General features: G+C 39.7%; 1 long non-coding RNA gene across 1 annotated transcript; it reads left to right on the forward strand.

Annotated features, from left to right (window-relative positions):
* Positions 1-307: 307 nt before the first annotated feature.
* Positions 308-23106, forward strand: LOC131507066 (uncharacterized). The gene is made up of 3 exons (XR_009259301.1): positions 308-802; positions 2795-2870; positions 22658-23106. It is a non-coding gene; the product is annotated as an uncharacterized LOC131507066 (long non-coding RNA).
* The last annotated feature ends 470 nt before the right edge of the window (positions 23107-23576 follow it).

The following is a 23576-nucleotide window of genomic DNA, read 5'->3' on the forward strand; positions in this document are numbered from 1 at the left end:
TTCATTCTTTGCTTATTCTGACCTCAAAGTGCCTTTAAACCCAAGAGGGCAACTAGACAGTGATGATCCAAAGTTATTTATGAGCTTGATGGTTGTATTAGTGGTTTTTTCCATTTTGCCTCTCTCCCTGCAGCTCTTAGGCTGAAAGCACTTTGAAACAGGGTCTGTTTTCCTATAACTGCCTTCTTGCACTTGTTGGGCAAAATCAGAACAGTGATTGAGTCCTCAACACCCTTATGGTGCTGCAGAATAATAACATTTATCACACTTCTTGTTTAAGCCCTTTAGAGAATGACATTTCACAGTGTAATTTTGCTTCACAGATTTTTCCCTTGTGAGTTTTAACTTTCAGGGTAGAATTCTCTCTTATGGTTTCACCTTTTTCCTATTTTGTGTATCTGTGAGGAGTTGCGCAAATAAGGCTCCTCTCAGCATTGCAAATGGAATCAGGTCATGCTCCCAAGTGCCCTTCACCTCAAGACTCCTGATTGTTTCTTCCTTATTTGTTGTGAGCAGGCCCAAATTGCCTCACCTCTAGCTGCCCTTTCCACTTTATGAAACAAGCGACTAATAGCAACGCAACTCTAAAAATTCCCGGATGACCTACATGTTGCTCTTTTTATTATCCCTTAAGAAGTGTCTCCGTAATTGAAATCTAGAGTAGCAGAGTTTTGTGATCTTGTCATCTAGCATTTTACTTATGTTTGCCTTATTTATACGGTGCCTTTAAACCCCAGGGTGGTCAAAGTCTGCCCGCGGGACCTGCAGGACTGAAACCAAGAATGTCGTCATTAATTCAAAGGTGAGAAGTTAAACAGTGCTCTCAGTGCCCACACTTGTTCGGGAGTCAGAAGGAGGAAAAGGGAAAGGAAGGGAAGAACGCTGGAACATTTTGGTGGGTAGCAGCAGGGAGAGGCGAGACATCGATGCCAAGATTTATACTGCATGCTACATTTTATTTATTTAGGGGGACATGGGTATCTGTTTTTTTTCCCTCTACAGTAATTTATCAGTGAGCACATCCTGATTTAGTAGTGCACAGAGGACCCCCACTGCTAATTCTCCTTTATTTCATATATTTCTTTTACCTTAACTCATAAAGTTCAGCATTGCTACTTTCTTTATCATCCATCCCAACCCTTTTTGATCTATAGCGCAAGCCCTCCTTTCCCCGCCTCTTTGTCCTTTCTTCACAGATTGCATTCCTCAGTATTGACATTTCAGTCATTTGATTTATCTCAACAGGTTCCCCGATGCCAACCAGATCATAATTCCCTTTCTGGCAGCATCACTTCAAGACCTTCCTGGTTATTTCCCTTGGCTCCTAGTATTTGTGGATCAGCACCTACGAGACTTCCTGATGATTTGTCTCCTCTTTTAGGTTTCTGTTTGCTTAGATCCAAACCACAGGTGGTAACTTAGGAGGCCCGAAGATATCTGGAATTGTGTGAAATGTGAGCTTTGTTCTGCTTGGTAGGGAGTGCTGGAATGTTCTATCACGGGCATCTTCACAGAAGGGCCATTTCTGGAATTGGTTAAAACAGAAGGATCTGCCATAAACATTCCGTTAGCCATTAGTAAACCAAATACCATCTATCTAATTTTCCTGAGAGCTTCGAGTTGGGGAGAGTTGGGTTATCAGTTTTCAAAGTGGGTTATCTCTTTTTTTGTTTATAACGTTTATTTATTTTTGGGACAGAGAGAGACAGAGCATGAACGGGGGAGGGGCAGAGAGAGAGGGAGACACAGAATCGGAAGCAGGCTCCAGGCTCTGAGCCATCAGCCCAGAGCCCGACGCGGGGCTCGAACTCACGGACCGCGAGATCGTGACCTGAGCTGAAGTCGGACCCTTAACCGACTGAGCCACCCAGGCGCCCCAAAAGTGGGTTGTCTTTTTAAAAGAGGAACACACCTGTAAGAAACTCATACTAATTTTGGGGTTAGAGGGGAGTACGATACTCCTTTTCTTGTGCCATTTATTTTTTATCGGTATTTGTGTGGTCTGAGACACATACCACACACACACGCACGCACGCACACACAAGAGAAACGTGACAGAGAAAAAACTTTTCCTTTTGTGAATTCTCATGATGTGACTTTAAAATACTGCATGCTGCATTATCACGAGACCTTCAGTTGTCCTGATTTGCATTAGTGAAATCTATTTCTCATGTCAGACAAGAGAAAGCTGCCTGCATTTTTCTTCCTGGTCCTTCTAGCTTTCTTTACACAGTTTCTATGATTTCTATGATAGAGGGAGGTTTCTTGGCTTGTGTATGATATATTAGAAATTAAGAAAAGTAGCTTTGTCCTTAAGTTGAGTATAATCTAAAATTTGCCCATTATTTAAAATTATAATGCCATGAAGTACACTCATAATTCTCCGTTTCATTGCTTTACTCTGTAAGGCATGTGGGGTGGGTCTTTCAGGACTTCTCTGGTTGGGGTTCGTAAAGTTGATGCTCGCTCATCACATGATGGTAGATAAAAGACTTTCTGACTGTGGGTAGGAATGACTCTCAAAAATTCCCTTCCCCATCCTGTCATTCCTAAGGATGCCCTGACAATGCAGCACTGTGGTGTGCACTTTCCCACTGTTCCCTCATCTGTGAAATAAAGGAGTTCAATAAGTCTCCCCGTCCTCAAATCGAATTTTAAATGGCTTCCGTTGCACCTGGAGAGATTAGGGTAGCCATGAGGAAGAATTTCCTGACTCAGAGGGTGTCAAATTGCTTGAATGTTTGTATAATCACATTCTCAACAGACCCTAAAAAAATATTTTAATCTCTTTTAGATACCTGAAGGCAGAGGAGAGAACCTTTTGGCCTTGGGTCCATAACTCAGTTTTGCAGTAGGGAAGACCAGAACAGGTAAAACCAATTTATAATTTCTGATAATGATACATGGATTTCTGTCCAATATCAATGTTCTACTGATTAAAAAATGTTCCTGGAATCCTGGGAAATGAGTCCAAGCTTATAGATAGGATGACTGAGTAAATAATACTATTATTATTATATAATATTTTTAATAATATATTATTATGTAATAATTATATAATTATTATTATTAGCAGTGACCAAGAATGTCAAGAGAAAAAAAGCATGGGAAAAAATATTATAATGGCTATATGTTTAATGTCAGAGCTAAATAATAAGAAATCGATTTAATTTTCTTAAAAAAATCCATTTTTGTAAAGTAACAAATTACAAAAAAAAAAAAAAGAAGAGAAGAAGTAGAATCAAGACTTCATTTTTTGAGTAAGAGACACCAGTGGGGTCAGATTTGAGGACATGATGGGAAAAGTAGTATTAATATAAATTTTTTCAAAACATCAGTAGGTGAAGTCGCGAGGGAAATACGATCAGCGTCCAAATGTTCTACATTACTTATCTGGTACCAGGATTAACACTAATACACATCTGCCTGTTGGAATTACCAAGTAGAGTATGGTAGTAGAAACAACATTTGTCCCTAATGTCCAACATTTAGAATCATTTTTTTTTTTTTTTTTTTTTCCAACGTTTTTTATTTATTTTTGGGACAGAGAGAGACAGAGCATGAACGGGGGAGGGGCAGAGAGAGAGGGAGACACAGAATCGGAAACAGGCTCCAGGCTCCGAGCCATCAGCCCAGAGCCTGACGCGGGGCTCGAACTCACGGACCGCGAGATCGTGACCTGGCTGAAGTCGGACGCTTAACCGACTGCGCCACCCAGGCGCCCCATAGAATCATTTTTATAGATCGAACCAATCCTTACCAACGGGATTTATGGAGAATTGTAGAAAATTTAATTATTCTATTATAATAGTATGTACACTCTGCAATTAGGAATATTGCTGTAGGTATTGACTGAAAATGCATAGGCTGATGGCTTTTAATAAGAATGGAAGACGAGATACAAGAAGAAAATGGACTCCTTGTTGAGTTATGGCTTCTCAAAATGGCTTCTCACTTTTTTTATACATTTATTTATTTTTTGAGAGCATAGAGAGACAGAGCACAAGTTGGGGAGGGGCAGAGAGAGGAGACACAGAATCCAAAGCAGGCTCCAGGCTCTGAGCTGTCAGCACAGAGCCCGACACAGGGCTCGAACTCACAAACCTGAGATCATGACCTGAGCTGAAGTCGGACGCTTAACTGACTGAGCCACCCAGGTGCCCCTCACTTTTTTTTTTAAAGGCTGAGAGTGAAGTACTGATTTACCATTATATAAAGGGCATAATTTATCTGCATTGATTAAAATTATCAAGTATGCAGTGACAGCTCTTTATATTCCAGGTAAATGCTTCCTTTGTGCTTTTCAGCCAAGAATTACTGACATGATGTGGGAAAAGCTGAAGAAGTCAGCATTTGGGGTTTATTTTCATTCAGGAGGTGGCTTGAGATGGATTAATGGCAAATCACAATAAATTATTTATCAGATAATAAGTGTGATAATTGTTCTTATTTATCATCAGTATAACTTGCCTTGTTCTCCTGTCATGCTTTCAATCAAACACTCCCCAAAGATTTGCTGGTTAAAATATACAGCCAAAAGGTCATTCCAACAATTTTTACTCATAATGGCACACTGATTATCTCCTAATTGGAAAATGTAAACTAGGGGCTCTGTAAGTAATATGAGTGACCCTTGCATTTCTAACACAATGAGGAGAGTCACTCTGTACCTCATTCATCCTACCATGGGGGAACAGTACAATTTTCAGTAATTTTGATGGTCTCCTGAATTAATTGGAAATAACTTTTTTGTTTTCCATGGAGAAGGAAATAAACCCACATGCCCAAATTTGCTGAAAAAGTAGAGATGTAAAATACCACTCACTATCTACTGTCCTGCTGGCAGCTAATCCATTGAAGCTTAATTGTAATTATCCACCAGGTCTGGGGCCAGAGAGGAATACTGATTACCGCTACGTGCGTTTCCATGGGCAAGACAGTGTATTGAGCCTGTTGCAAAGTTTCAAGTAAATTTATTTCTACCGGCAGCTGTAATGGATCATTGGTCATGGACTATTTCTGGACTTGGTGCAATGGGAGAAAATGATTCCAACCTATTTGTGCAGAATTCCTTAAAAGTTTACCATTCCATTAAAGGGCAACTGACACACACACAATACCCTACACACTTGAGTCGGTCCAAATGGTCCAAGTTGGACCTGTGGTCAAAATGGCCCAGGGTGATTTTCTTATGGGTTACCTCTTTACCCAGAAATCCATACTCAGCTAGACAGCTGGCAAAAGTTTCCCAAACTTCCTTAATGAGAACAAAGTCCACATACTTCTCTGTCTCTCCCCTCCTTCCCTGTCTTCCTCCCTTCCCTCTCCCCCTTTCTTCTCCCTCTCACTTGTTTTTGGGTATGACCCTGAGGTCATAGCTCAGACAGGGCCCTCTCCTAATGCTGGGCTTTCCACTGATGTGTACCCTGTCACACAGCTCATCGCCTTTTTTGCACATGCTGCTCCTTTGTGGCTCTGTGAAGCTTGCCCAACCCATGTGTTTATTCCTTTCTGTCTGCTTCTCCTGTATGATCTGGGAGTTTTCATGCATCTGGGTTGGATCACCATCTTTCCCAAGTTGCTTAGCATCTTTCCACAGCTCCTTTCTGTAGGGCTCCTATTAATATGATAGGGCATGCCCCTCTAGACCCCCTTGCTGTGTTCTTATCTTGGTTTTAAGCCCCCTTACCATGCTTTCACATCTTGCACAACTCTGTTTGGACCGTTTGTATTGTGTCTCATATTCCCAATGTTGCCCTCATCCTTGGACACTATTCAGTTGCCTCTTTCTAATGTTACACATTGGGAGAGCTGGATTCACCTCTGCCCCCTCAATTCAGTTAGCATAAGAGATTGAGCCTTCTGTCTTACCCCATAGTGGAGCTTGGGCAATATCAATTTTTGCTGATGGTAGAGGCTCCTTTCTGAGTCTCAATAACCTGGTCAGTGGGCCAATTTTCCAAAAGGGACTTGATCGTTATTTCTTGGATTTTATCAGTTCATCGTGAAGTTGGCTTGCCCCATTCAGGAAATAGAAATTGTTAGTGAGCTGGGTGGTAGTGGTATATTCTCAAAGAGCTCCATACAGATTTTTCTTGAGTCCTCTTTTGGTTCTGGTACTGATTGAGATTCAGTGACTCCAATCCTGTGCACAAGGCAAGCAGTTCTTTCTGTGATCAAATGTTTTGCACCCCCAAATTAGGACACATGGATGAACAGCAGAACAGAATACTTGAAAACTTGAAAAATCTAGACTGTTGTGTTGGTTATCTATTGCTGTGTAACAAGTCACCCCCAAACTGAGGTGGCTTAAAACAATAAACATTTATTATCTCACACAGTTTTTGGGGGTCAGGAATTTGGGAGCAGTTTAGCTGGTGCAGGGTGTTTCATGAGGTTGTAGTCAAGATGTTGGCTGAGATGGCAGTTATCTGCAAGCTTGACATGGTGCTTCCATGATGACTCACTGAGATGGCTGCAGGCAGGACTCTGTTCTTCACACGTAGGTCTCTTTATAGGGCTGCTGAATATTCTCACAATATGGTAGCTGCCTTCCCAGGAGCAAGTGATCCAAAACAGCAGGGTAGAAGCTGTAATGTCTTTTACAACCTAGCCTTGGAGGTCACACTCTATTATTTCCACAATATCCTATCCTTTTATTTCCGTAATATTCCAAAAGTCAGCCCAATTCATTATGGAAGGAGACAACCCAAGGACAAGAACACAGGTACGGATCACTGGGGACCATCTTGGAGGCCGTCTACCACAAAAGTGTAGACTCTTTTATTGTGCCTCGTGCGCTACTCTCGTTATCTTTCCAACCAGGCTTGAAATATGGGGATGACTGTGCCTTGCTCAGCTCAGCTGAAAGAGGCTCAGGGCACATTATGTCCTTTGAACTCTCAAATCAGAAAACAAAAGACTCCAATGACCATGATGGTTAAAACAAATTGGGGGTTTAATTTATTCTTTTGTTCTTTTGTTATCAAACCTTGATGTTTCCCAATGTGTATTTCCCAGAGTACTAGTCCTGTGAAGTGCTCTACCAAAAATTATTTTGCAGTCAGACTCAGAGATTCACCATTTGCATGGCCTGATTGATGACTCTGAGAATTCTTGCACTAGAGATACTTGTTTGACTTTGTTCAACCCAGAATTTCTCAAGTTTATTTGTCCACAGGTTTTTTTTTTTTTTCATTTTGTCTTAGCTAAAAACAACCTCCAAAACTAGTGTTCTTTAAATTATACATTTTGAAACGCTGGTCTAGATAGTTAGATGTCCATAACCAATATTATTCCAGAACAGATTTAAGGTGGTTGTAATATAAAAGTAGCACATTGAACCTACCTGGAATCACAGAGTTGTGTATGGCTAGCAGACTGAAGCCCTTGAAGGGCAATCTTGTACCCCCAATATCTAACTCAAAGCCTGAAACTGTTTGCTGGGGAACCCTCAATCAACCATCCTTTTTGCTATGACTAAGAGCATGCACTTTGATGTTTCTTTATGCCTATATGAAATCTCTATTGAAAACTGGTCCTCAAAGTCTTTCAGAGAGTGTTAACCTTCTTCCTCCAGCTGGAGGAAATTTTCTCCACCTACATATAAACTCCAAGAAGCATTGCACTGCTGAGATTAAGCATCTCTTAGCTGGTGTATTCTATGGCTGAATTGTTTGTCTTGGTATGTAAGCCTCTGGGGCATAACCATTTCTTCTTATGAGTCTGGTATAGCACTCAGCACACTGTCAGCACTCAACCCAAAATAAATCATCATAATAATAGTCATAAACATAAATCAAGGGAGCACAATTCAACTTATTTATAGCCTTACAGAAGAAGCACAATAGAAAAAGTGCAGTTATTTTCCACCATATTATCCTATATCATTTCCAAGCAAAATGTCATATTGTCCACTAGTGTGTAACCAGGTAATGAAGGATTCTGGCATAACCTGCAAATTCCATGGGGCCAGAGTTAAATGATGTGAGGCTAGAAGCTCATGTTTCCCAAGTTTCTATAATTAAAATCTGAATTTCTAGGGCTTATTAAGGTAGTATTTATCATATAATTATGTTGACATTTTAAAAAGGAAAAGTGCTTAAGACAAATTATGTAGTAATATTTAATCACAAAAATCTACTTGTTCTGCTCATTTCTTCAAAGGTCTTCTCTTTGATCTCCAAGGTGAAAGCTTAAGCTTAATGAAGATTTTAATCTAATGTTTAATATATTGGATACCAGTGGATTAGTTAGTGGGTTATCCCTTCTATATAATATATAAGGTGCTTTTACCACATTGAAATCCAGGCCACTCTTACAGTTGGGCTTGTGATGACTGAATATCAAAATATAGTAGTCACATTTTCCATTTTTTTAACATGGGGGAATTTTGAAAACACATCTATGCATACATACATACATACACACACTCATACTCACCCCTCCCCATATATGTAAAAATATCAATCCTCAATATATCTATCTTCAAGCAAGCCACTTCAATGTTTTGATAGACTTCTCAGGCTTTTATTTAAGCATATACTTAAAAAAATATACAAGTAATACACGACTATATTCTCCTTTTGTGTTTTTATTCTTTTTAAAAATGTTTATTTATTTATTTCGAGACAGAGAGAGAGAAAGAGAAAGGGAGGGAGGGGCAGAGAGAAAAGGAGAGAGAGAATCCCAAGCAGGTTTATAGCACAGAGCCCGAGGCAGGGCTCAATCTCAGGAACTGTGAGATCATGACCTGAGCCAAAATCAAGAGTTGATGCCTAGCTGACTGAGCCACCCAGGCACCCCTCTTTTGTGGTTTTTATTAAAATATTTTAGATAGAGCTGAAGTTCTCTTAAACTACCATCTAGACCTTGCCCTCTCTTTTGTTAGCGGCATTCCCTTTTTTGAGTGCTGCCTTTTAAATGCTATTCATGCTCATAAATTTTGTTTATATTCTTCCAGACTTTTGTTGTTTTGCACTAACATACATATGTATGTATTTCTAGGAAATGTACAGTATTGTTTGTACATTAAAACATATTTTACAATAAAATGTATTTCCATTATATTTTATGTAATTTTATGCAAATTACTTATATATTCTTTTAAAATGTTTACTTATGAGAGAGAGAGAGAGAGGGAGAGAGAGAGGGGAGGGGCAGAGAGAGAGGGAAACAGAGGATCTGACGTGGGCTCCGTGCTGACAGCAGAGAGCCCCACATGGGGCTCGAACCCACGAACCATGAGATCATGACCTGAGCCGAAGTCAGACGCCTAACTGACTGAGCCACCCAGGTGCCCCTATGCAAATTACTTCTAAACAAGATTATCTACAGCTATGTGCACATATGTACACACTCATACTTTAGTTCATTCATTTTATCCACTATATAATATTTCGTCTCTTGAATATACAACATTTTATTTAACAATTCCATGATTTCTACTGCAATGAACATCTTTGCATATGCCTAGAGCAGTTTAAAATTTTTTAAATTTTTATTAAAAATGATATCTAGAAGTTTAAAAGCTGCGTCATGAATATGGACATTTTTTATTTCATTTTATTAAAAAAATTTTTTTTTTAACATTTTATTTATTTTTGAGACAGGGAGAGACAGAGCATGAACAGGGGAGGGTCAGAGAGAGGGAGATACAGAATCTGAAACAGGCTCCAGGCTCTGAGCTGTCAGCACAGAGCCTGATGCGGGGCTCGTACTCACGGACGGTGAGATCATGACCTGAGCTGAAGTCGGCCGCTTAACCGACTGAGCCACCCAGGCACCCCTGGACATTTTTGATTTTAACAGGTGGTGTAAAGTGAATGTTCTAATTTCCACAGCCAACACTAGTGAATAGATCCCTTTCTTTAAAATACCTTCCCAATGCATAGTATTTTCAAATGTTAGCACTTCTTCTTACCTGATTGGTGCAAAATGTCATTAGCGATTTAACTTGCATTTCCCTGTTTATTAGTAAGAGTGAACCTATCGTCATATGTTTCTTGTCCATTTGTATTTCCTTTTTAATGAATTGCTTATTTATATTCTTTATTTTCCTATTTGATTGTCTTTTTCTTATTAATTTATATAACTTCTTCCTAAATTCTGGATACAAATATTTTATCTTTCATATTTGTTTTAAATATCTTTCAAAATCTGGCTTTTGTCTTTTTTTTTTGTTTAAATGTAGTTTAAAATTTTCAGGTAAAATGGGGTGCCTGGGTGGCTCAGTCAATTAAGTATCTGACTTTGGCTCAGGTCATGATTTCATAGCTCGTGAGTTTGAGCCCCATGTCAGGCTCTGACAGTTCAGAGCCTGGAGCCTACTTTGGATTCTGTGTCTCTCTCTCTCTGCCCCTCCCCTGCTCACTCTCTGTTTCTCTTTCTCAAAAATAAATGATTAAAAAAAATTTAAAATTTTCAGGTAATCAAATTTACTTATAATTTTCTTTTATGGTTTTTACTTTTTTCTAAGTTTAGAAAGACAAGTTTTGATTTGTTTTGTTTTGTTTTTTCCTTTTAGTCACAATGAGTTTGCAGTAATTCTGGGTCTTGGCTTGATCAGATGTGAAATCAACGTAGAACTGAAATTCAGCTAGTCAATAACTAGACTTAATGAACTTAATGGAGAATTGCAGAAAATATCTAATACATGTACCCCATTAAAAAAAAAAGCAAGGGTACCATTTTCTTTTTTCATCAATGATTTTATGCCTGAGCTTATTATATTTAGCAGTTGGATTCCCCTCCTTTGATTTCCACCATCATCTAATCAGACATTTGGCAATCTCCATTAAATGGCTTTCTCATTCTGTCACTAAAATTTTAACAGCAGTTGTTAAATGAAACAAGAGAAAGCTGTGTTCACCAAGATGTACTCCAATTGCAAGGGAAAATGGTTTCGGAATTGGAATCAACATGGTTATGTCACATGAGAAAAATTTCTCTCCAACTTTCCTGCTTTATGTACACCTGCCACTCTCTGTTTTTACGTAGGTTTTCTATATCCAAACACCTTCCAGAATGCTTATCCTTGTCTGCTTTATTAACATTTGTTAATATCTTACTCTGGTAAGATATCAAGCAATGAGACAATTAGAAGTTTGATAAGGTCTAAAGTGACAGCTGCCCAAGTTTTCAGCAATGGAGATGGAATCTTAATGAGATGGACAGACTCCTGCCACACCACTGTGCCATGGGGCCAGCCTCCATACGGGGTACACACGCTAATGTAAGAGCATGTGGCAGATCATGGCCACTTTGGTAGTTTTAGGCTTGTTTTAGGTATCGGTGGATTGACTGGGTGGCATTGAAAACATCTTTTTCAAGGAAAATTTAAATGTTACTATATGGCTAATATTATATTGGATGTTTTTAATGAAGGTCTTTCATATGTCTTATATTGCTTAGTCCTTACAATAAACCTGAAAAGTATTATTTTTAAACCACAGCTTTATTGAGATATACTTCAAATACCAGACAATTCACCCACTTAAAGGATTCGGTTAAGTGGTTTTTAGTATGTTTATGGAGTTGTGAAACTGTCACCGCCATCAATTTTAGAATATTTTCATCATCGCTCCATGAATCCCCATGCCCCTTAGCTGTCACTTCACCATGCCAGCCTTAGACCCCCATTAATCTACTTTCTGCTGCTATCAATTTGCCTTTTCTGGACATTTCATGTAAATGGAACCATTCCATATGTCGTCTTTTGTGACTGGCTTCTTTCATCTAGTGTGTTTTCAAGGTTCATTCCTACTGTAACATGTATTAGTGTTTTATTCTTTATTAATGATGAATAATATTCCACTGCATGGATATACCATATTTTGTTTATCCACTCATCAGTTGATTAAAATTTGAGTTGTCTCCAGTCTGATAGGTGTTATTATCCTCATTTGATAAATGAAAAAACAGTGTCAAAGCACTCAAGCGATCTATCCACTCTCACACAGCCAGTGTCAGAACTGTAGATTAAATCCAATGCACATTTCATAATTTAAGAATATCTGCTTTCATTTCTTTCACTTTCATTTCGTTTCCTCTTAAGATTAAAGATACCCCAATATTTATGTTTAGGAATATTGCTATTAACTTGATTCTTTTGATGCTGAGTCATTTTCTTTGATCCCCCTTGATAGAGACCAACTTCCTGGGCACCATGAGTGTAATGAGATTTATACACTTCAAAAGCTCAACACAGATATTCTCCAAGTGCATATACTTCAGAATCCCACTCATTATCGTTGTGCTAACCTGTTAACTTTTGACAGTTTGGTAGTTGATGACAGTGAACAAATTCCTGGCTGATATGTTAGTTATGATTTGAAAGCAGGGAGGAGTAAAATGTCTTGAAATTTTTCCTAGTTCCAAATTTAACAGATTTAGAGAGCTCTGCTTCCTTGCTCAATATGTTAAATGTGGGAGAATGTCTCAAGTGTAAAAACAAATGATGCTAAGGGTGAACAATAAAATTTCTGATCCCATAGCTTATTTTAAGGTTATTCATATCTGGTGTTTAGCATAGTAAAAATGGAATTGTTGAATTTGAAGTTGGACATTGCAATGAATGTCTCTCATATATGGAAGAAAATATCAATTAATTTAAAAGGCCCCTTGGGACTTATTGATCATCATTCTGTGCCAAATAAATTATTAATGATCAAATGAAGTGGCAAAAATATTCCATATTTAGCAATATTACTTGAAACAAATGATTTCTGATATCTGGTTGTAGGGCAAGTAGGATTTCCAGGTAAGGAAACCCTGGATCCATATTTTTTCAATCCCCCCCCCCTTTTTTTTAACAGTTGGGGAAACTATGTCCTGAAAAGGTTAAGATCTTTTTTAAGGTTACAGAGTGAAGGTCGGTCTTCTTATGCTTCACCTGACTAACAACTATTCTTAAGACTTAGTAGATGTCTTTGGCAGGAGACATCCCTGACATCCTTCCTCAATTCTCCTTCGATTTTCCAAAGTTTCCAAGGGTATTATAATGATTTGTTGTGTGAACTCAGTTAAATGTGAGTTTGACTATGTCTTGCTTTCCAGTGTATTCCTACTGTCCAGCCAATCTGGGAACATAATGGATGTTCTATAAATATTTGTTGAATGAATTAAGCTTGTGTTTCTGTGAGACTCTATCAGTGTTGTTTCATGCTTTTCTGTCTCATGATCCAGGCTAGATTTTTTTCTATGTTTTTAGCAATGGGACAGTTTCTTGATCACTAACAATTTACAGAAAACTCCAGTGCATGAGAAAGATGATAGAAGAGCTGTCTTGGTTGAAGCAAGGGTTGAACTCTGTGGTAGGGTTAAGGGCTGGGGAGAGGACACATCTCAGAAGAGTGCCAAGGGTCCTGGGATCACAGCTGAAAACCCTCATTCCAGACTCTTAAAGAGAATTAAGATCCCAACTAGGAATAGCTATTGCATATTCATTAGTCCACATCCTGTTTGAGGAAAGTAATGATCCGTGAGCTTATATAAGAGTCTAAGTCTTAAAGAAGCTATATGTTCATTCAGTTCTCTTACCAATCATGTAATGAGTACCTACTATGTACTAGGCTCTGTTTTAATAACTAGGGATATAAAACAATGGGCAAAACGGCCCAAAATATTTTCCCTCACTGAGCTTATATTCTGATAGGGGAAGATAGACAATAAAAAAAGATAAGTTATGTAGTATGTTTGATGGTGATAGGTCTATAGAGAAAAGTGTGAAAGGAGTACAGGGTTTGTGTGTGTGTGTGTTTGTGTGTGTGTGTGTGTGTTGTGGAACTGCAATTTTAAATGGGGTAGTCATGGAAGGTCTAAGTGAGAAAGTGTCTGCATATTGACTTGAAGAAAGTGAGGGCACGAGCCATAGGCCATCTGGGACAATAAGTACAACACCCTAAGTGAAAGCATGCCTGGCATGGGAGAAGAGGGTTTCTCTCTTCAGTCTCCTTTGCATGAGATTCCTTGGATTATGGAGAATCATAGAAGAATTTTGATCAAGGAAATGATTTGGTTGGATTTTCTTCTTTCAGATCCTACCTGTAGGCAATAGGTAGGAAGGTGTTTTCCTTATGAGTGATCTAAGAATAACTTACCCAATGTCATGGGATTCAGTTTCGTATGGCCAATTAATTGTTTGACGCAAATAAATGCTTATTTGAGATGTAAATGAATGGTCTTCCCATTTCTTTCCCCGTTCCTGTGTAGAAGGGAAGAGTTAAGAATCTCCTTTCTTAAGAGGTCTTTCAAATAGGCTAGAGTCTCATCTAGGGTAGTTTAGGAGAGGCCTTGCCTGAAGGCAGATCAATCTCTCAAGTCTCATTACTGCCCAAAGAGTCTTTGCAATAGACTGAGCCTCTCCAGGTGATCTCAAATTCTCTCTATTAACCAGGAGAAAGTCCCCTGACACTGTCATCTGTTCAGTTTTCCCTGCATCAGATGCAGAGGAAATACTGGGGCGTCACAGCCCTTAGGGGGTGTAGGAGCACCGTTCTCCATCGTTTAGACTGTGAGCAGCATCATTAGGGTGATGCTGAAGGAAACGAGTCCTGAGAGGTTGCTGTGTGACCACATTTGCTATAGACCCTATTTTCTAAAATGCTTCTCTAGTTTCTTTCAAGGGAGGTTGTTATCTGCCACTCTAAACAACTTGCTTTGTAGCCAAGTCACTTGTGGGGAGGACAAGTTATGAGGCTTCTGAACCAGGCTGGTTATGGGAGAAACAGAATGGCGACCAAGGGCCTTTAAGTGCTGTTCAAATTATGGTTTTGTTTGGGGCCCCGTGGAGTATTGTGTTTATATTTTATTTAGTGAGTGCCTGACACTGAAAAATGGATGCCATACAGCTTTCTAGTGGGAGGCTGGGGAAGGTGAGTCAGAACATCAGAGCAGAGGGGAGCTTGAAGTGGAGGAAATATACCCTGTCCTGTCATTACTGAGTTCATCCTCTTCAGTTATTTTCACCTGTTAAATGTCTTGTGCTGTGGCTCCCCTGAGGCCCAGCCTTGGGTAAATGCTTGTTACTGCTTGGAGGTTGTTGGTAGTGGTGCTGGTGGGGGGCAAGGTGAGGGCATAGATGGAAGAGGAGACTTATGATGCGTCATAAAAAAAAAGACCCCATGCTTACACTAATACATGTACTTCATGCAAAAGATGCATTCTTTTCATTTATTAAGATATTCTAGGTGAGCCCTTATTAAAGTAACTGAATGGCAAATTATTTGTAAAACGGTTTTTTCCTAATTAAAAATGGATTTTCCTGGTACTTATTGCCTGAAAACAGGAAACAACTATAAGACACCTTGTTAGACATCACTTGAGCTTGGTTTAGGGATGTGAAAAGTACTTGGCTTTGGATACCAGAGTGACCAGGTTTGAAGCTTGCATCCACCATTTGCAAGCTCTGTGACTATGGATAAATCACTTCTCTTCAGAGTCTTCAACTGATTCATGTGCAGAAACGGGGGTGATGATTTTTCTCACACTGGATTGTTGTGATGTAAAGTATCTGGCACATGATAGAGGCTCAGTAAGTGTTATTTTGTTCTGTTCTTTCTCCACTGGTGTGCATTAACACACCAGTTTAGGCTGAACAGAAAACATGAACTTGGTTTATTAGAAAAATTAGCCAGTTATGGTAAAGAAACTATTCCTTCCTTCCTCAAATTAATTAATTAATTAATTAAATCTATAATGTTATTAAAAAAATTTTTTTTCCTAACATTTATTTATTTTTGAGACAGAGAGAGACAGAGCATGAACGGGGGAGGGTCAGAGAGAGAGGGAGACACAGAATCCGAAACAGGCTCCAGGCTCTGAGCCGTCAGCACAGAGCCTGACGCGGGGCTCGAACTCACGGACAGCGAGATCATGACCTGAGCCAAAGTCGGACGCTCAACTGACTGGGCCACCCAGGCGCCCCTATAATGTTATTTTTTTAAAGTAAACTCAGCACCCAACACGAGGCTTGAACTCACAACTCTGAAGTCAAGAGTCACATGCTCCACCGACCAAGCCAGACAGGTGCCTCTCAAATTGTTTTTGTGCTTTCCTTGGACTTTGATGACTTATCCTTAAGTCTGAAATCACCTATGATAACTTTCTGACTCTAGCTGCTGCAACAGCCTCAAAAATTTCCGCTGCCTGGGCTCTGCTCATCTCTCAGAGACTTGGAATTGATGCCACATTGGAACTCATCACATTTACCAATATGTCAGTCTGTCGTATTGGATTTTGGATTTCCTCTGAGTACCAAAATTCAACATTTGATACTGAGTCGGTTGCCTCACATTTGGGAAAACGCTTCATGTAACTAATAGATTTTATAGAAGCCGGAAAATGGTAGAAAAAACATTTCCCAAAGTTTACGTGTTCACTACATTTATTTTCTCATAGACCAAATAAGAATGCCATAATTCTAAGACATTGGAGTCGACCACCCCGAAGGAACTCCACCGATGGTGGGCACTGTAATAAAACACAGGAAACTGGCCCAGATGTTACAAAACAGCATAATATTTGTCATTTTGACAGTCTTTGGGGTGGGAGGTGCTGCTTGGTCTTCTATGGAGGAGATATATCCATTTACTGTTATAACCCTGGACCGTTTCCTTCTATAAAGGATGAGTTGCTTGCAGATAGTTATTCATTTACGATATTAAAGTTTCTGTGTCTTAAAGTGTTCTTGCTCTCTGGTGGAAATTCTAAGGGGAGGCAGTGGGTTTCTGCATTTGCCAAGTCGTGGTATTATTGATTTCCCCAGGAATCACCTTGGCCATGAGTGTTGGGTTTGTGACTCTCTGTGGAACGTATCAGTATGCTAAACATCTGAAAGTATATTGTGTTTATATTTCTTTATCAGGGCAAATGGCAGGATAAGGATTTCATTTTGTTTCTGGCTATGATGATCGAATAGGTGGAGCCTCTACTGCTCTCGCTTTCATATTTTCTAGTGTGGTTTCTTCATTTGTCAGAGTAACCAGATTGCTTTATTTCTTAGTATCTGTCAAAAGGCCTGTAGAGAAGGATCAATCCCTCCTTGCTCCAATAATCCTGTAACTTCATCTTTTGACCAATGTTCTGATTTTTGAACTTGTATCCCCAAATTAGTACCATTCTTCCAAAGAGTTTTCTGGGAAGGCTAAACACTAAGTCCAGTGACGTTGCAAACACTGCTGTATGATTGCTCGAACCATTTCTGGGACTTCCAGAATGGAAACTGTCTTCAGAGGCAAAACACTGGTCACATGGACAAGAGTTTACTGATTATTGGGAACTTTACAATCTAACACCCGTATTGATCTCTTTGAAAAATCAACACTTTGAATGGATAAGCTGTAGTTTGTTTTTGAAAAAAAATTAGCCTCATTACTGTATGGTCACAGCTGACAAGTTATAGAAAAGAATAATTATAATAACACAGCCATAGCCAATGGCTTGTGCTAGAAAGGACAGTGCAAAGTTTTCAGCTTTTCTTTCGTCATCAGCATTCTCTTCTTTTCCAGTCATTATTGCACTCATTAGTACTTGTTTCTTTTCCGCCTTGATTTTTTTTTTTTTTTTTTTTTTAATCTTTCTGTTGAGGATTTCTTCCAGGATCCCGGAACTGGTAGTCTTGCTTATTTAAGGGAATCTTTTATATTCCTGGTCCCATGCAAATTCCTTGATGGTTCAAAACTTTATTTGTTGTTCTCTCCTTTCTAGCCAAGACTATCTTTACTTTTGGCTCCTGAAGTCCTATTAGCCCAGCTACTATTCCGCATCAGTGGAAACTGCTAACCACTTTGCTTCCTCATGATACTTACTGACTTTGCCACTACCTTCCTGTAGTGTTGTATTTGAAATCTGAACTTGTAGTAAGAAAAGTCATGCATAATGGTTAAGATTTGTAATAACCTTTTATATGTTATATTGCGGTGTGTGTGTATGTGTATTCTCTTTTCTGGATTCTTGTTTTTTTACTTTATGCCCCATCGGTCAAGTTTCTACTAATTACTAAGGCTCAATAATATTCAGAAGGAGACTATTTTTGTAGAGCAGCATTTAGGAGTTTGGTAGCATGCAGAATTTGCAAGAAAAAGGAAACTCAAAGTCAGGAAGACTGATAAGTGACCCAGTCAACCTGAGTCCCTGGGCACCACACTTACTTTTTGCTTCAATAAAGTCTGCTTCAAAGCAATCTCAATCCTTCATCAAAGAGATTTCCAGAGCACTCCCAATGGGTTAACATAAATCTTACTGTTCTCACTCTTTTTTCCCCCCTTCCAAGTTGCCTTTCAAAAAAATCAGTCCTTGTGTCTCCATTTCTTTAAATCTTTTATCCTCGGGCCGCTACCAGTGGCTGTATGGATTACATATCAGCAGTTAAGAATATTCCACAAAGTCCTGGCTTGTTCTCACCCTGCAGTGCTTACAGTCACCGATTGTGATGAAAGGAATTTGAAAGGCACAGCCAGGCAATCCTTAACCGGCTCAGCACATTCCCTCTCTGTGGCTTATCGCGCTGTAGATGTTCTTTTGACCAGCCATCAGTCATGTTTGAAACTTTCCCGTGATTCCTGAGATATGAACCCCTTTGATAGAAGTTAACAATACAGCCCATGCAGCACGGGCTAAGGAAAATACTTTTGACTTCATGTTAAAGAAATGCTTTGTTCCAGCTCAGATTTTTGTACTTTCTTAGTATCTCCTTTCTCCTGGGTAGCCTCCATGGCCCCCCGCCAGGCAAGCCAAGTGTGAGCACCCACGGATGCTTAAGTGGCTGTCATAACCACAGAAGAAAGTCACCTAGAGGGAGATTGAGAGGAATAAAGAGGAGCAGAAAAAGAGGTGGAGCAGAGACAGAGGGAGACGACAAGAAAATGAAAAGAGCATATCAAGTCGAAGACAGAAGGTTTTGAAATGTTTTGGGGAGCAGGAGGTTTGTTCGTTACTTGTATCTTACCGTATGTGATTCCTTCCTTGTTTTTAAAAATTTAGGCTTTAGGGGCACCTGGGTGGCTCAGTCAGTTAAGTGTCCGACTTCAGCTCAGGTCATGATCTCACAGTTTGTAGGTTTGAGCCTTGCGTTGAGCTCTCTGTTGTCAGCCCAGATTCTCTGTCACCTTTCTCTCTCTGCTCCCCCCACCCCCCACGTGTACTCTTCCTCTCTCTTTCAAAAATAAATAAACATTAAAAAAATAAATAAAAATTTAGGCTTTACTTTAAATTTTTTTAATGTTTATTTATTTTTGAGAGAGAGAGAGAGAGAGAGAGAGAGAGAGCGAGCACGAGCAGGGGAGGAGCAGAGAGGGAGGGAGATACAGAATCCGAAACAGGCTCCAGGCTCTGAGCTGTCAGCACAGAGCCTGACATGGGGCTCGAACTCACAAACCGTGAGATCATGACCTGAGCTAAAGCCAGACGCTCAACCGACTGAGCCACCCAGGCGCCCCTAGGCTTTACTTTAAAAAATTTGAATTTTTATGCCTGGTTCAGGGTAGCAGGGCAGATAACTCTGCTATGCTGGTGAGAATTTAGCTCTGAGCTCTGGGGGCTAATATTTAAACATCAAAGAAGACAAGGAGCCCTCATAGCAATCAGGCAGACTTCATTTTCAGTTATTTTAACTGAAAGAGAAGAGAGGAGTCTTCTGCAAAATTATGGGGCCCTGGACCCCCATATTATCATGCATTATTGTGCATGGACGGGGTGTTGATTGCGCAGTGCTATGGGAAAGCTATTTATCAACTGAGCAACATAAAAATTAAGTGCCACCTACATCCCTGTGTTGAGGGTTGGAGATTGGAATTAAAATGTCACCCTTTCTTTTATCTTCAGCTGTGGTTTGGAGGCACTTCCCTGGAGGGTTGATATGCTCCTTCTTTCTACTGCGTTGGAATAATTCCATTAAAAGTCTTTTGCTTACTCAAGTAAAACACCCTACCAAGTGAGTGGCATTTGGCAAACTCACTCCCTTTTCTTGATTATTCTGGTCTATTGATCTGTGTCTCTGGAGAAATTCTGGAAACTTCCAAGAAGTCTTTTGCAGTTTAAAATATTATCTCCCTGGCGATTAACTCAAATCAGAGGCTAATAAGATGAATTCCTTCCTTGCATTGGCGATCCCAGGTCTTCCTTCACGCCCATCAATCCTCCAGCTCTCAGAGACCTTAGAAATGAAGAAGTATATTTGTCACCAGTGGTAGCAAGGCAGTGGAACAATTCAGATTGGCTAGACAGAAATAAATGCCTTTGCAGGAAAAGTAGAGGGCGCACAGTGGGTTGTAGGAAATTGGAAAGAGGGAATTTTGCATGGATATGGTGGAAAGATAAACCTCATTCTGACTCTAACCTCTTTTTTTTTTTCCTTCCCCTCCCCCATGGGTTTCTGTTAAGTTTCTCAGGATCCACATAAGAGTGAAAATATATTTATCCTATCACTGGTAAATTCTGTGAGGTCTGGATCCAAATCATTTGCCACTGGGAGCAAGGGGAAAAAAATGAAAATGTCTTTCTTTGTACATTATTTAGGAAACATCATAATTGGCTTTTGAACTCCTGGAACACACAAAGAAAGAAGGCAGTAAGCTTTTTCAGAGAGTCTACTTTCTCCCGAAGAGCAGAGAGCAAAAAAATGAATGATGGGCTACTTCTAATTTATAATGATGGTTTCATCTCTTCCAGATATTACTTTAGTTCTTGGATGATCGCTTCTCCCCACCTGAATCCTGATTGCTTTTTAAAGATGAAAAAGATCACAGAGGCTATAGAGTCCATTTCTAGTCATTATAAGTTTGCAACGTACACATGGCTTCTGATACTAGGTTAAATTTCTTTGAGTAATGAAAATTTTGGTTTTTATTTTTTTCTTTGATTCATAGCTTGATTGACAAACAAATGCTTATAAATAAAGCTGGCTAGTTCATATCTCTTTTTAAATTTTGTTTGTGCCGAAGCCCAGATTTCAGGCCTCCTCAACTAAGTTCTTTTGAACATAACTAGTGGCTTACTTTATTAGAAGAAACCAAATAGGCAACATGAGAAAGACTGCTAATACGTATATGTCTTACATAATAAGAACATAGGGTGGTTAGCGAGAAACATATAAAGTGTCTTATAATATTGAGGCGAGTTATCCTTTCGTGCTTGCTGTTGGATCTGGCACTTTTTGTTTTTTAATGTATGCTGTAGTTTTAGGTATTCTGAGGCTCTGACCACTTTCATTCATACTTACATTAAAAAAAAATTGGAATGCTCCCCAAAAGAAATGGTAATGTTTTATGCTACATTTTTTAAGAAAGAGAATTTGATCTTTAGCAAAGAGCAAGGATAAAATCCATGTATTAATCATTCCCACTGCCTTTGTCCCAAATTTAAGATTATTGCTTCTCTCTCTGCTTCAGCATCTTCTTTAACTGATGCTTCTTCTTTTAGACAGGGAAAAATAAGGATAAAAGGTAGAATATATGGGGACAAATTATAGGGCAAGATGTATTCATTCTCTAGGGGCAGGAACCATATCTTCTTTAGCATGGATTCCAGTCTCAGCCTGTCTCACTTTGCCAAATATTTAGAACAGCAGCTTGAATCAGAATCATTTGATTCTGTTGATGGGATAAATGAGTAAGAAGACAGAATTTGTAGGCAAGTCTAGACCAATAGTTTCTGGAGTGTGGTTCTGTGTAGCCCTAGTCTAGATATATATCTCATGAAAGTAGTCTGTAAAAAAAATTCTGGGTAGGAGAAAACAGATGGAAAAATAGTACGTATTATATTTGATTTAGGGGAGTCAAAATATACATTAGTATATTAAGGACTGTGAAAAAGTCCTATAGGAAAGAAATCTGTGGGACAGGAATAAACCCAAGGTGTTTCCAATCTATTTGACCGTGGAAGTATTTTTCCTCTTTTTTGAAACTTCCCTCCTCTTAAGGTCTCACAGAACCATGCTGTGATTAATGTCCTGGATTAAGGTAGATTGGATTAATATTGGAAAATCTTGTCTTCTTTGGGAACTGGATTCAGGATGTGTTTATTTTGAACATGCACAGTGCCTTCAGCTATCACAGGAAACCCCATTAATAAGAAAAGGTAGCCAATGAAGTCAAAACCTTCATTTCCTATGAGGTCAGAAAAAAACCAGTGGAAACAAAAATGGCAATGAAATATTGCTTTGAGAGGAACCAGATACAACTTGAAGTATAAATGTCTATTATGGGAAGCAGTGGTTGGGTCTGCCTAAAATGTTTGCTGTTGAAGAGTCACGGGCTTAATATAATCTTCCAGAGAGAAACTGTGTACTCTCCTGGGATGCATAACAATTTGGCATGGGCAAGCAGTGTAGACTGATGATTTTACGTGTCTTTGATTTTTTCATGTTTTTCTAGAGTCAGAGTGGACTGAAAAAATCAGGCCCTATAGGGGCTCCTGGGTGGCTCATTCGGTTGGGCGGCCGACTTCGGCTCAGGTCATGATCTCACACTCCGTGAGTTCAAGCCCCGCGTCGGGCTCTGTGCTGACAGCTCAGAGCCTGGAGCCTGTTTCGGATTCTGTGTCTCCCTCTCTCTGATCCTCCCCCGTTCATGCTCGGTCTCTCTCTGTCTCAAAAATAAATAAACGTTAAAAAAAAATTTTAAAATCAGGCCCTATAAATATTTTTTCTTATATTTGTAAGGCTCGTGAAGAGATTTACCATGAAGGGGCCAGTGTACCGTTTCCTGGGCAAGCTTCGTTGTGTCTTGCTCTGTTCTGAGCATCATTAGAGCCCTCGTTTGAGACAAATGGGCTCCATCAGTTCTCCACCATTCAGGCCCGTAGGAGGAAGATGGCACGTGAGTGAAGCTTCGACATGGCAGTCACCTTCCCTTTATTTCTGCTCTCCCTTCTTTTTGGGTAATGAATCGGGGTGTCGTTAGTTGCCTGCCTTGTGTTCATCACTGTCAGTACTGGCAGGGTAACAGATAATGGCAGAGATTCAAGGCCACCCAGGGAATGAAGCCTGACAGGACCTCATTTATCACTCCCCTTTTAGGGGGTCTCTGTGGTAGAACTAGCTTCAAAGCTGTAATCGAAGCTCACCAGGTCGCACAGGGGCCAGGCAGGATTGCTCCGCCAAAAAGCAACTGGAGCTGTCACATCTGTTTTGTAAATGAAGTGCTTTTCTAGAGACAGTGTTGTTTATAATTGTCATTCTGTACGTAGTCCCTCAATATCCAAGAGCTGTTCTCCATGTGCTCCCTCTCATTTCTTTCCGACAAATGAAACTTACATTTTGTAGAGAAAAGGTAAGCCAGAAAATGGATTTCTTTGACCTTGGCTATACCACAGCATACTCTAGTTCCGAGGTTTATCTTTTTGCCCTCAAGGATTTGAGTGTCACCTACTTGAGCAGCTCAATTATTGAGAGCAGGTGGGAACGGCCTGACTTGAGGACTGCCTCTTCCCTGGGCAAGTCTATTTCAAGGCTAACCTTCATCCATATATGTCAACAACTTCCAGGTTTATATAAGCAGCCAGCTCAGTCCTGTATTCTCCATTCCAGAACCATATGTCCAAGTCTCTACTTGGAGATTCCACAGGCCCCTCAGATTCAT

Source organism: Neofelis nebulosa, chromosome 3, assembly GCF_028018385.1.
Source record: "Neofelis nebulosa isolate mNeoNeb1 chromosome 3, mNeoNeb1.pri, whole genome shotgun sequence".
In the NCBI taxonomy this organism is placed as follows: Eukaryota; Metazoa; Chordata; class Mammalia; order Carnivora; family Felidae; genus Neofelis; species Neofelis nebulosa.